This window comes from Jaculus jaculus, chromosome 6, assembly GCF_020740685.1.
Source record: "Jaculus jaculus isolate mJacJac1 chromosome 6, mJacJac1.mat.Y.cur, whole genome shotgun sequence".
In the NCBI taxonomy this organism is placed as follows: Eukaryota; Metazoa; Chordata; class Mammalia; order Rodentia; family Dipodidae; genus Jaculus; species Jaculus jaculus.
Genome location: NC_059107.1, coordinates 103,030,854 through 103,045,582, shown reverse-complemented (window position 1 = coordinate 103,045,582; position 14,729 = coordinate 103,030,854).

The following is a 14,729-nucleotide window of genomic DNA, read 5'->3' as shown; positions in this document are numbered from 1 at the left end:
GCAAAAGGCCCTGGCACACCTATTCAGTTTCTCTCTCTCTCTGTTGTTCTCTCTCTCTCTTTACAAATAAAATATATATATATATGTAAATTCCATTTCTAAGAAGCCATTCAGCTCAACAATGATCCTGAGAAAACACACACACACATTGGGGGAGCATAATTCAATACTAAATCAGAAAATAAATTCTTATGGTAGAAAATTAGAGTTCCATACAGTGGTGAATAAATTCTAGTGTCACCTTGAGCATATGAGCAGATTAGGAATCAAATAAGAGACACGGCTCTTGAGCGGGTCTGTGAAGGTGTTTCTAGGGAGGATTGGTGGAGGGAGGAAGACCTTCTTTCAGAGTGGACAGCCCTTCCCACGGTGAACTATATGGAAAGAAAATCCAAGAGAATGTGGGGCCTTTTGCCTGGCTGCCTGTCCTACTTGCTGGTGAGCACATCCATCCTGTTTTTCTTTTTTTAAAAAAAAATTTTAATTTATTAGTTTTCTTTTCAGCAAATACAGGCAGTTTGGTACCATTGTTTAGGTTCATCCATGATCTACCCCCTCCCAATGGACCCTCCTTGTTGATATAAATGGGTCATGCATTGTGGAGTTAGTTCACAGTTATTGGTACAATGAATGTCTCTGCATATCATGATCCAACATGTGACTCTGACATTCTTTCTGCCCCCTCTTCCACAAAATTTCCCTGAGCCATGTTGGGGTCATTTTTGGTCTGCTTCAGTGCTGAGGTGTTGGGGGCCTCTGAGGCTCTGGCTCTCTGATTTGGTAGGAGTTGATTTTTCTCTGTGTTGGTCTCCTTCCCCTTTGTGCTGGTATCTGGTTCATCAGGAAAACAGCACCCTTGCTTGTTTTGCTAATTTTCTTTAGTTTCAGTCGGGCCCGTTTTGATCTCCTTAGGATCTGCATCTATCTGAAAAAGAGAAGCAGATTCTCCAATGGAGAGTCAGTTAGCACCCGTAAAATTGAGATAACACTTACTTTTTTTGATAGAGTTTAATAGGTGTAGGCCCTCTTATACCCCATGATTAATGGTAGCTTGATATTGGAGAATGGGCTTATGTTTGGATATTCTATCCTGTTTTTCTATCCTTCACCGACATTGGAACTCTGCTTCATTGGCCTTGCAAGTTGATGGAACAACAGCCGCTGTCCGGAAACCCCGTGGCCACCAGCCAGATTCAGACTGCTGAGGCGTCCAGCCTCATGGACCGAGTAGCTACCAGGTTCCTGACTTTTCCAGCTGCAGACAGCTGTCATTGGACTCCCCAGGCCTAAATACTGTAAGCTAATCGAATCGATCTCCCTTATAATGCATATTCATTCTATTGGCTCTGTTATTCTAGAGAGCCTTAATACACAAAGTAAAACATTTTTCAAGCATATATTAAACATGTGTCGATATTTTGGGTACAGTCTTCATAGACAGACTTTCTAATTGTTCTGAAAATTGGCAACTATACTGTGTAAAATACTGGTTTTTCTTTTTCTCCTATCTTTCCTGGCCACTGTCTCTTAAGAAACAAATTAAGAGTTGACGATGAGTGGTGGGGCACACCCGCAAGGCTGACATTCAGGTGACTGAGGCAGGAGGATTGCTCATGTGTTGCAGGCCATCCATAGCAGAATCTAACTTGACAGAGAGAGGGAGGGATGTAGGGAAGGAGAAAGAGAGGGAAGACAGGGCAGAAAGAATTAAAGTTATTTAAAAATAAATTTCTCTTTAAAACATGGGAGTAACAAACTTCTCCAAAAATGTTATGAAGGTATTTTTGTTTTCATTAAGATCTAAATGCTTACAGTAAGAACATGGAATGCATTAGTTTGTCCTGTTCTACTTCAAACCTTAGTTTTTACCAAAACTAAACTAGCAAGTTTATACTTATAATACTAACTAAACTAAACTAAGCTAGTTGCATCTTGCATCTAGTTATTTCCCCACTACAGATAAGATATGGACTTTGTGACAAGATATTTTAAAAATATGAATACAGTGTCAGGCATGGTAGCTCACACCTTTAATCCCAGCACTCTAGTTAAGAGGCTGAGATAGAATGTTGCCACTAGTTGAGGCCAGCCTGGTCTAGTGTGAGACCTTGCCTCTCTCTCTCTCTCTATATATATATATATACACACAAAACTATGAGATTAAAAATTACATATAAATGTGCAACTTTATCTTCCACACTGTTCTAGTTCTGAAACCCAGAAGGTATTTCTGTGGGAAGAAAATAAGATATGAAATCACGGTATATTAACTCATTTTCTAACATTCTGAAGTATCTACCTTTGCAGAGTAATGCAGTAGCAGGCCCATTTTGATATCATATTAATTGTTGGCTATTTTTAAATTGTAGATTGATTTCTTCTGTGGTATGCCCCTGAGGTGGCCCAAGCAGTACTTGTAAGGCTGTTACTGTACATCTCAGGACCCTCCAGGATATTCCCAGGCTAAGAAGTCATCTCCCAAGAGTTGGATCCTGAAACTTCAAAATGAGGTACATCCCGTCATTTAACCTGTTTTGCAGAGAGATTGTTAGAGGGGGGGAAAAGTAACTTTATGTCTAGCTCCAAGAGCTTTAGACAGAAGTAGTGTATGAGTAGCAGTTGTAATAACAATTGCTCCTAAGTACTTACTACTTATATATTAATATTTACCTCAGAAACTTCATTTAAAGTAAATTTTAAATGCTTGATAATCTGCAGTCTGATGGTATGGAAGTTAATAAATTAGAAGACTTGCTAGTCAATACATTATAGGTTTCATGAGGCATTTCTAAGCTATGTATTCCTGACTATAAAAATTAATTCTCATGCATCTCACTTCACCTTTTATGGGGAATTTGTTTGGATAATGTTATGTAAATATGTAAATACACTTTAAGCCCACAAAGCAAATAGGAGTCATATAAAATAGAAGAATGATCTCAACTGACATCATAAACCAGATTCATGACATAATGTCTTTAAAATTGGTAGGAGTTTTGTGTCATTAACTTGATATACTGCTCCTAGTCTCTATCTATGAAAGCATTTCCCTTGTATCAAAATACTGATAATAATAACAAGATCCCTTAAGAATTCTTGGGTTTTGAGATGGACTTCAGCACTGCCTTTTTACAATTTTTCATTCAGAAAAACACATAGACTATAATACATAGATCTCAAAATTAACACCTTAAAGTAAATTAAAATTGAGGCATAATATTTATTAGGTCATAGTAGAGACTGGCTTATTTTAGACAAAAGGCACATAGTTTGCAAAATGAATATATTGCTCATATCTTTAGTGCTACCAGAGTATTCACTGTTCAAAGATGATTGAACAATTCTGGTGTTAGTAAGACATCCCTGAATCATAGCAGGTACATTCTCAAGGCATGGAAGCATTTACTCAGCTACACCCACAAAGGGGGTACCATTTCATTGCTGGTGATGAATAATATATGGAAACTAACAGTAAGATAATCAGGCTGATCAATTTCTCCTAAATTTATTTTATATTTCACACTTCCAATTTCTGACCCTTATTATGCTAGATTGAACATTTTCACATGTTAGTGCAGTTGGTGATCCATAGCTGTGGTGGCTTGAATTTGATGCCCCCATAGGTTCATGTGTGTGAAATCTTGGTCCACAGCAAAGTGGCACTATTTGGGAAGGTTATGTAACTCTTGGAAGATAGAAACTTTGCTGGAGGAAGTGAGTTGCTGAGGGTAGGTCTTGAGATACTATAACCTGGCACTACATTCTATTCTCTCTCTCTCTCTCTCTCTCTCTCTCTCTCTCTCTCTCTCTCTCTCTCTCTCTCTCATACACACACACACACACACACACACACACACACACACACACCTTTCTCTCTGCTAATGTGATGATATGATGCAGATTTCCTCCTCTTGCCATAGTTTTCCCACCATGAAAGATGCTTCTCTCTGGAAGTATACAAAAACAACCTTCTTGCTTCCCTAAATTGGTTGGTCAGGTGTTTGGCCCTGGCAATATGAAAGTAACTGAAATAATAACCATGGCTTCACATATGTGGATTCAACCAAACACACATCAAAAAAATTCTAGGAAAATTGGTCAAATTGCAGACATTTTCTCTTGTCATTATTCATTAAACAAATTAACCATCTACATAAAATTTATAGTCTGTTTGGCACCATAAGTGAGATGCACATGATTTAATATTGGGGGATATCCATAGGTTATTTGCACATACTATGGTGCTTTACATTAAGTGCTGATCAACCTTACACTTTGCAATCCTGTGGGGAGAGGTATTGGAGTTAGTACCAAAATAGGTACTGAGATATTGGGGTTAGTACCTAATAGGTACTGAGATATTGGGGTTAGCACCCTATAAGTACTGAGGGACTACAGTCTGCATAATGAGAACAAGGAAATGACTCCTCCATTCTTCTGCAGCTTAAGCTAGTTCCTGACATCAGGTCCGCTATTGGCCTTTGAGTCTCCAAGACAACTTAATATTTATGGTGAGAAAAGATGAGGCAGGTGGTGTTTTCTTAAACAGAAAATGTTTCTAATATTTTAAATGTTATTAGGGCTTTCTTGCAGAATAGACATCACATACTTATAGTATTCAGTTTGATAATTTTCAGCATACATATTCACTGATGATGCCAGCTGGACAGTTGCATTGTAAGGAGTGGTACTCTTCCTTTGGCTTTTACATTCCTTCTGCCACCTCTTCCACAATGGACTCTGAGTCTTGGAGGGTGTGATAGAGATGTTTCAGTGCTGGACACTCCTCTGTCACTTCTTCTCAGCACTATGTTGCCTTTTGGGTTATCCCAGTGGTCACTGCCATCTGAAAAGAGAAGTTTCTGTAACCAAAGTGAGAGTAGCATTAATATATGAATATGAATGTTAAGTATAGTGCTTTCAGGGAAGGTTGGTGAGCATAATATATGCATTTATCCAGACAACCGTATCATGATGTTTTAAGGTCATGCCACAAAACACATTCAGAAATGAATTTTTAAAAGCACTACTCATTAGAACTATAAAATGGAATTCATGCAAAGTACTGGTTGACATTATCAAATTTTTCAATTTCAACCAGTTTTTCATTTGGTCCTCTGTTTAGATCATGAAGAATGACTAACTAGATTTGCAACCTTCTCTACAAAGCTGCCTTGTCTTTTAATAGTTGCCATTCTCTCATATGGCTCTTGTAGTTCTTATTATTTATTATTTATTTTTACTTTTGTTTATTTATTTCCAGGGACAGAGAAGAATAACAGGAATGTGTACCCCAGAGTCTCCATCCACTGTGAATGAACTCCAGAAGCATGTGCCACTTTGTGCATCTGGCTTTATATGGGCACTGGGGAATTGAAACTGGGTTATTAGGCTTTGCAGGCAAGTGCCTTAACTGCTGAGCCATCTCTCCAGCCCTCTCATATCTCTTTTACTTGCATTATATCACATATTTAACTTAATGTACACTGCAAAACTATCTGCCTATCCAGTGAGAGCAACAGTTATTCAAATTTTTAACCAGCACAATGGCTTGTATTATATATAGGTGGATATATGCAGTATGGTGTTGGCATGCAATGGAATATGAAAGCAAATTTAAAAAATAATAATAATAACTACCTTCACTGTTGCAGTCAGATTCTCATTGCTGGGATAAACATCTAAGAAGACATCATTTATGCAAGGAAGGGATTTATTACAAACTTAAAGAGTCCAGAAAAACACCATCAATGGCAGAAGCAGCTGGCTCCCTTTCATAGATCCACACATAGAGACATCACCCACAGCCACCACCACCAGAAAACATGCACCAAACCAGAACTCAGACTGTTCTCCACATACCTTTGGCCTGGAATTCAGATCAGTCCACAAACACACCTTAGGGATGGAATCCAGGAACCACCTCCAATGACACCACCCCCAGCCAGGCAGCTGGAGACCCAAGTTTCAAGCTTAATTTGAATAAAACACCTGAGTCTGTGGGGCCATACATTCAAACCACCACAAACACCAAACATATCTTCACATGGCAGTGTTCCTGTCCAATTTTAAACAAGTTTGCTTCTGCCTTTTCCACCAGAAACGAATTTCTTTGCTATCTTTTTAACATCTTTTGGCAACATTTTCCTCATGTTCGTATCTGTTCATACAATTTTCTAAAAGTTTATATTTATAGTGATTACAAATTTGTAGAAATCCCTATAAATGCAATGTATAGCTATAAGGTAAAGTTCCTGGTAAGATAGAATGTTGAAAATATAGTGTTATCAACCAACTTGTTGATAAAAATCATGTTTACCAGCTATATTGAGATTTTCTACGATGAAAACTTTATTACTGTCAAAGATATTCTTTAAAAACATACACCGAGACGACATCATTATAGGTATCATTCAGAGAACGTGCACTGATCCTTGATGCTGTGTTAATACATCACAGCCCATGAGGCAGCTTTCATTTGCTTGACTTCTTTAATAAAAAGCCAGAAGTACAGCTATGAAAAGGATTTAATCTGCTACTTCTATAATAACGCCACACTATCAACAATGTAAAAACATAGGACTTCTCAAAAAATGACTTTTCATAGTTCTTGGGGCAAGAATGGTTCTCCTGATACAGGATGTGCTTAGCTGGACCATCAGGTCAGACCACAGGCCAGAGATTTGTTCTGTGCATCTCGTTCTGAAGCCTGCCCTGTCCTTCCTGTGGTGCAACTCCTATACCCCTAAAGGTATAGATATCTAGAAAGTGCACTTAAGGACTCTATTTGTGTCTACTAACATGGGTCTACTTACATTCCATCAGTCGGAGGAAGGTTGACAGATCCAACATCAAAAAGGAGGTACACACACACACACACACACACAAAATCTGATAAGCAATAAATCAGACTATTTCAAAAGGCAGACAGATGTTACTGGATTCCTAGATACTGGGGCTGGATACGTGAACAGTTGCTCCTTCACAATGGAAGAACAAGGGACTAGGGAGACGGTTTCACTGGTAGGAGTACTTGCTATGCAAACATAAGGACATGAGTGCAATTCCCAGTACTCAAGTAAAAGTCTCCAGCAGTGGGCTGGAGAGATGACTTAACAGTTAAGGTGCTTGCCAGCAAAGCCAAAGGACCCAGCTTTGATTCCCCAGTACCCACATAAAGCCAGATGTACAATGTAGCACAGGATAGACCATCTAGAGTTAGACTGAAGTGGCTAGAGGCCCTGAGGTGCCTATTTTCTTGTCTCTCTTTCTCCTTTCTTCTCTCACCCTCACTCTCAAATAAATAAATAAAATATAGTTTTTTAATCCCCAGCAGTGACCCCACCAGCCTGAAACCCCAGTGCTAAGTGAGATGGGAAGAGGAGGGACAGCTGGCCGATGAGCCCATCTAACTGAACAGCAGCAGCTCCAGGCTGAGGGACACAGTCTGTATCAAGGAAATAAGGCAGCAAGAGTGACGGTCGAGGACACCTGACATATTCTTCTGGCCTACACACAGTGTGTACAGGGCATGTGCATCTACACATGCACGCGCATCTACTTCACCTTCCATACACATGACTAAAAAATTAAAAATAAATTTGAAATCGATGAACCAAAACACAAAATGTCATAGAGAATAACTTATAACAAAATACCAGAAGTAGAAACAAAAAAACAAAGTTGACATCAAGGATAGGAAGCAATAGAGACTTGTGTGTAAGAGCCTGTTTTTTGAAATTGGTGGTATTCAGGTTTTAAGATTCCACCATCTAGTTTTTGAGTGGTCTTGGGCATACAAAACTTTGTCTGTACATTATATCATATTCATGTGAATAGAAATTAATGAGAGCTACTTCATTGGCTGATTATTACCTGGAGTGTTTTCATGTGTATATTGATCAGTATATACATAGTCAATGTAGGTAGCTATGTTATCTTATTACATAGATTCTTTTTATCATGCAACATCCCTACCTTCTAGAAATACCACCATACTACACCTTCTTCATAAGGGAGCACTTACATTGATTGGTGATGTAACTAGACCCCAAGTTATATTGATAGATCAGTCAACTGCATTGGACAAAGGTAGAATTAGCTTCAACAGTATGGCTACCAGTTTATTTCAGTGCTAGTACTGCTAAAGCCCCCGAGAGAAGACGTCTGGTTGCACCTTGATAAGGCAGAATGAGGACATCTTGTAGGATGAAACCTCAAGGTGAGGAAAACACTGCTAAATGAGAACCACGTGTAGGAGGGTAGGTGTGGGTCTGAATGGTCCAAGAAATGTATTGCATTGGAGATATCTTAAACAATATTTTCTCTTAGTTTTACCTGCTTACTGAATCTACAGCCATGTTTTTGTACCCGAGTTTCTGCTGTGCCTAGACAGCTCCTTGATAAAAGGCTTGAAAAACACTTGCATGTTCCGGCCTGCATCTTCTTCACTTGCCATGATAATGGACAAGCCAGCCCAGCTAAACCCACGGGTACCAGGAGGAGGAAGCGAGAGGCTGAGGACAAAGCCAGGCTGCTCTGGCTAAGGCCTAGATCTGACAGTCTTCACCACCCTCAGATCTGAGTCAGTTGAGCTGATTTGCCAAACTTAACCTAAATCAGCAATGTACCACAGCCAGTCATGCGAGCTATAAGTGGATGATGCTATACATATGAGTTCAGAGCTGCTTGTTTTAAAGCTTTTTATTTATTTATTTATTTTTGGTTTTCCTTCTTCTTTTAAACATTTTTGGTAATTAACAGAAACATCATTTTATCAATTAGTGTCTCATCATAAGCTGGTTACAGGAACAGAAGATATAAAGGATAAAGCATTCCGTTGGCTTTTTCAGTATTTCAGCACATTTAAAAGGCATCACAGAGGATCTTGCCCATGCACTATACATATATCCAACACCAGGGTCAGAAATTTATGATCCTAAAGCCAAATATAGTCTGCAACCTGGATTTCTATGACCACAAGCTAAGAATGATTTTTACATTTTAAGCAGTCATAAAATGCAAAGACAAAACAAAATGAGATTTGCATATTCTAAAGTATTTACCATCCACCTATTACAGAACATATTTGTCAATTTTTGACCTAGAACACAAATAATTAGAGGGAACAGACAAGGACCAGGCTCCCATGGTTTTTCTTAACTATAGCCTTTTAGGATATTGTGAGTTCAGACAGGACTTAAGCCATAACCCTACAAAAGCAAGTTTCTCAAGGAACATTAAAGGACTTAAGGATTAGAAAGGGGCTGGAGGAATGGCTTAGTGGTTAAGGCGCTTACCTGTAAAGCCCAAGGACCTAAGTTCGATTCCCCAGGACTGATTCCCCAGGACCCACGTTAGCCAGATGCACAAGGGGATGCACACAACTGGTGGTTATTTGCAGTAGCTGGAGAGCCTGGCATGCCCATTCTCTCTCTGTCTCCCTCTTTCTTTGTCAAATTTTAAAAATATGAGAAAGTCTGAATAACTTAGGGAAGTTTATTATTACAATATGAAAATTTTCTAATGTTTTTTTTTCTTTTCCTTTTTGTTTTGTTTTGTTTTTTGAGGTAGGGTCTCACTCTGGCCCAGGCTGACCTGGAATTAACTATATAGCTTCAGGGTGGCCTTCAATTTACAGCAATCCTACTACCTCTGCCTTCCGAGTGCTGGGATTAAAGGCATGTGCCACCATGCTTGGCTAATGTTTACTTTTGAAATGAGAAAAATACTCACTTTTGAATTACTGGGAAACAGAGAGATTCAAAGGACATAATTCTCGCAAATAGAATAAATATTTTACTACCTACTATTCTTTCTTTTTCATATGCATAATAATTAGAAAACATTGAATATTAAATTATGTGTTTGCTCAAAATGCTGCAATTATTAAAACCAAAAAATTATCCAATCATTTTCAAATAATTTCAATGGATTTATTAAATTTCTCTTATAAAATTTCTCTTATATAAAACTGTTAACTATTGACATATGTCTGCACATAAGATCATTTTCAATTGCTTTCTTCATTTAAAATAAAAAGAAAGATGGCTTGGCAGTTGAGGTGCTTGCCTGCGAAGACTTATGACCCACGTTGGACTGCTCAGAACTCACATAAGCCAGATGCACAAGAGGAGGCATGCACACAGGTGGCTCAAGTGCACAAGGGGGCACATGCCCATGGAGGTCGTTGGCAGTGGCTAAGGCTCTGGTGCACCAACTCTTTCCCTCTCTCTTTCTCCTGCTCTCTTGCTCTCTCTCATGAAAAAAATGAAAAATTGTAAATTTATAAATATTTGAAAAAATAAATTTTGTTATATTTCAGTATATATATAATCCTAAAATACATTCACTGTATTTTTTGTAAGTTTAATGAATTGTTTATACAAGACTAAATTATATTGTGCTTTAAAATAATAAATAATTAAGTTCTCTTCCAAAATGATCCATTAATTTATATTACACTCACCAGCATATTTTGATAAAATTTGTAATCTTTCCTAAATTAATAGCTAACATTTTCCCATAAGTTTATAATAACTCACATGTAATTTTTCTTTCTCTAATAATTTATATCTTTCACTAATTCATCCATAAACTCATTACTTCATAAGACGAACAATCCCAAAATACTGATGATTTGTTCCCAACATATTTTCTTTAATTGCATGTTTTATTTGTATATTTTTATTTTAATGTTGTTAAATATAAGCTTATTTCTTTGCTACTCATGCTATTACTTCTATGACTTTGTTATTATTTCTGTAATATAGACATTTATTCCAAAAATAAAATTCAGAAATACATACAAAAGCAAAAATCAAGAACAAATTTAAAAAGCTAGTGTCAAAAAGATAAGTACTGCATATTTTATCTTATACAAAGAACCTAGATTTGAAACTGTACATATATGTGAATTAATGAATATATGTTTAAGTCATAAAGAGGGCAGCATGGGAGGGGAGGAAGAGATCTGAATGTGGAAAACAGGGTAACACAATGCATGGGATAAAAAAACACCTCAGCAGCCAAGCCTGTTGGTGACGCTAGGACTAAGTGCTTGGAAGATTGTCAGGAGGATATCATGTTTAAGGTTAGCCTGGGTCACAGAGTGAGTTTAAAGCCAGTCTGAATACCTCATAAGACTCTGTCAGAGAAAAAACATACATCCATACACACACACACACACACACACACACACACACACACACACAGGGATATAGCTTGTAAATCAGCTGTCTAACCTGTGTGCCCTCGTTTCATTCCCTAATTTCAACAACAGAAAAAAAAAAAAAACCCTTAGTTAATACTTTGTACAGAAATCTTAGATTATAGATTTCATTGGGTCTTCAAAACAAAATTATGAAAAATAAATCTATTGCATCCACTACAATATAAACTTCATGGCTTACAGTGTCCCAGACCAAATAAGCCAACAGGTGTAATAGTGGCACACCTGACATGGTGGACACCAACAGTTCTCTCATTGGACTGGAGGCCCGCTTGATGGGAGGGAATACATCCCTGATACTGAAAACCTACAACAAGGGTAGTCATGATGAGCCCTAGGGGTGTAACATCTGCTGGTGTCTGGATAACTGTATACTATGCTCACCAAACTGCCTAGTAAGCACACCTCTTAATGTTGATACCCATATATTAATGCTACTCTCACTTTTGGTTATAGAAGCTTCTGTTTTCAGATGGCAGTGAACTTGAGATGACTCAGAAGGCACCACAGTGCTGAGAAGAAGTGACAGAGGAGTTCTCAGTACTGAAATATCTTAATCACATCTTCCAAAGCTCAGGGTCCATTGCAGAAGAGGTGGAGGAAAGAATGTAAGAGCCAAAGGAAGGGTAGGACTCCTTCAATGTGCTCTTCCAGATACAAAATTGCCTGGATATCCATGACCTTACAGTGCTTGACACTACCTACAGAAGACCATCATAATAGGAGGAAAAGATGATGACATCAACAGTAAAAGAGAGACTGATTGAGATGGGGAGGGGATATGATGGACAGTAGAGTTTCAAAAGGGAAAGTGGGGAGGGAGGGAACTGCCATGGGTTATAGTCCACAACTAGGGAAGTTGTCAATAAAAATAAATTAATTTAATTTGAAGAAAGGAAAACTTCATGGCTTGCTTCCCTGGTTTCTAGAAGGGCTGTGTTATTTATACATCTACCATGAGTGTATACTCACACACTCACAGGTCCTAGGTAGTACTGCTTCAGAAACTATGTTAATTGAATATGTGAAAATGTTTGCATCATATCAATGTCTTACATGTTTGCCAGATATTAAATACCATTGAAATTTTTTTGTTTATTTTTATTTATTTACTTGAGAGTCACAGAGAGACAGAAGGAGGGAGGGAGAGAGAAAGAGAGAGAGAGAGAGAGAGAGAGAGAGATTGGGCACACCAGGGCTTCCAGCCACTGCAAATGAACTCCAGATGCATGTGCCCCCTTATGCATCTGGCTAACATGAGTCCTCAGGAATCTAGCCTCAAACCTGGGTCCTTAGGCTTCAGAGGCAAGCACTTAAACACAAAGCCATCTCTTCAGCCCTAAATATCACTTTTTGATTCCAAACATACCCTCAGTATCCATCTTGGAAGTGCTGACTGGGTTTTGGACACTGCAAATTATTTCTCTTTGACCAGTTCTGATCAGAAAATTTGAAATGTAAAAGTTTTAGAGCAACATCTTGACATGCAAGTGAAAAAATCCCACACCTGCTTACATGTGACAGGTTGAAGCCACAAAACAGCACATCAAATCACTATCCTCAGGTTTCCTGCATAACACAAGTGAATCTTGTATTTAGACTTGTGACCCAACTCCAATATTTCTGATTATGTATGTGGAAGTATTTCAAACCCCCAAATCTGAAGCTCTTCTTGCCCCAAGCCTTTCAGATAAGAGCTGCTGAGCCATTGGGTTCTGGGCTGAGGGATGCCAGGGGAGACTGCAGAGAGGAGAAGGGGAGAGGACAACCTTGTACATGAAGGCAATCTTCCCTGATAGTGCTCTTTGCTGGCCCTTTCTCCTAGAGCTGCAGATCCCATTCCCTATACACAGTCCATGCCTGCCCCTCCGAGATGCTAGGAACCTGGGCCGATGCCGCTCCAGACTCGGGCTCCAGGTGTGTGGGGCCCTTCCAACTTGGGAAGTCGCCAGGCTCTCCCTTCCTTCCTCCCACTGGTGGAGCACCTCTCACTGTAGGTGCCATCTCCTTGACCTAGGGCCTTGGAGATGAAGCCAAAGGTCAACCTAGGGCAATAGTTCCCCAATTTGTCTACATCACAACTTGCCAAAGGAGTTAGTTGTTCAACCCCGAAATCTCAGCCACGCCCCAAACCTATTTCCCAGACTTTAAGGTAGATATAGCTCTATTTTATTTGAAGCTCTCCTGGATAATTCCCACATGCAAACAAGTTTGAAAATCCCTAACCTGGGGCTTGTAATCAACAGGCAAATTAGCATTATATATTTTTCTATAAGGTTTCTATTGAAGAAGTAATTGCTATTCACCCACTCTCTAAAGTTCCCACTGGTGATAACAATGCAAACTACTTATGCTTTTTTAAAATAATATTGAGTGGCCTACATTTCTGACGTTGTATATAGGCCACAAAGAAAATGCATTCCTTGAATTTATTTATTGCATTAAAGAAAACTCCATCCTTCATGGGGGAAAAATAGTGTTATCAGGTATTTTGATTTGTGAGAAGGCGTTTAAGTGGCATTTAAAGGTGCTGAAACAGCTGCAGCACTCAAGAGTGTGAAATTCTTTTCTGCTTTTGTAAACAGCTGGGAAAATATCCCAGGCATGGAAGCTTTCTGCTGAAGAGCCCGCAATCATCTGAAGGGCTGCCTCACTCACCATCACAGTGTCCTGTGCAGACATACAGAGGTGGTAAACATGGCAAAATGCTCACTTGAAAGAGGATTAAATCAAATGTAAATTTTCCTTTGAATTACCTGGCAAAGGCTAATTTCTGTCCACAAAAAGGTTTGCATGTCCTGGAAACAAGAAATCAGAATGTAAAGTGCCTCGATTTGATTTCTGAGCTTTGGGGTCTTCCAAATCAAAGGATTAAGAACAAAAGGAAAGGGAAGGAAAGGAGACAGAGCAAAATGACAATCTGTAGACTTCTTTGGTGTAAATGAGCTATTCTCCTTAATGAGCACTGCTCCTGCAAGTAATTAGCCACATATGGAATCTCAATGAATGAATAATGTCATGTAAAATAAGAGCTGACCTCAGTCCGTGGCTGTTTATTGAGGTAAGCCAGGGCTAAGCCCACCTTGGCTGTGTCCTTCCATGCAAAGTGAACTGAATATTGGGTTCAGCTCAGCTAATTCAAACTGAAAATGCAATGCTTGACTCAATTATCAGAACGTTTCAGGGGAAAAATTATATTTCTTGTGTTTTCCACTCCATTTGCATATATAGTTTAAGATAATGTATTCATAGACATGTCTCTTTTCTTTGTGTATTTCCTATAATTTTCAAACAATCTGAGTAAATATTTGAGGGGGAAAATTACCCATTGCTTAATCTACATTTTATCATTTCATTTCCTGTAATTGAAAAGAAAATGTTGCCTAGGGCCTGCTTTCACTTTTTCTCATAATCATGACACATTCACTCATTCATTTGTTCAAATAACTGACTAAGGTTACTGTGTGCTAAGCATCTGGACAACATTCAAGTGAAACAA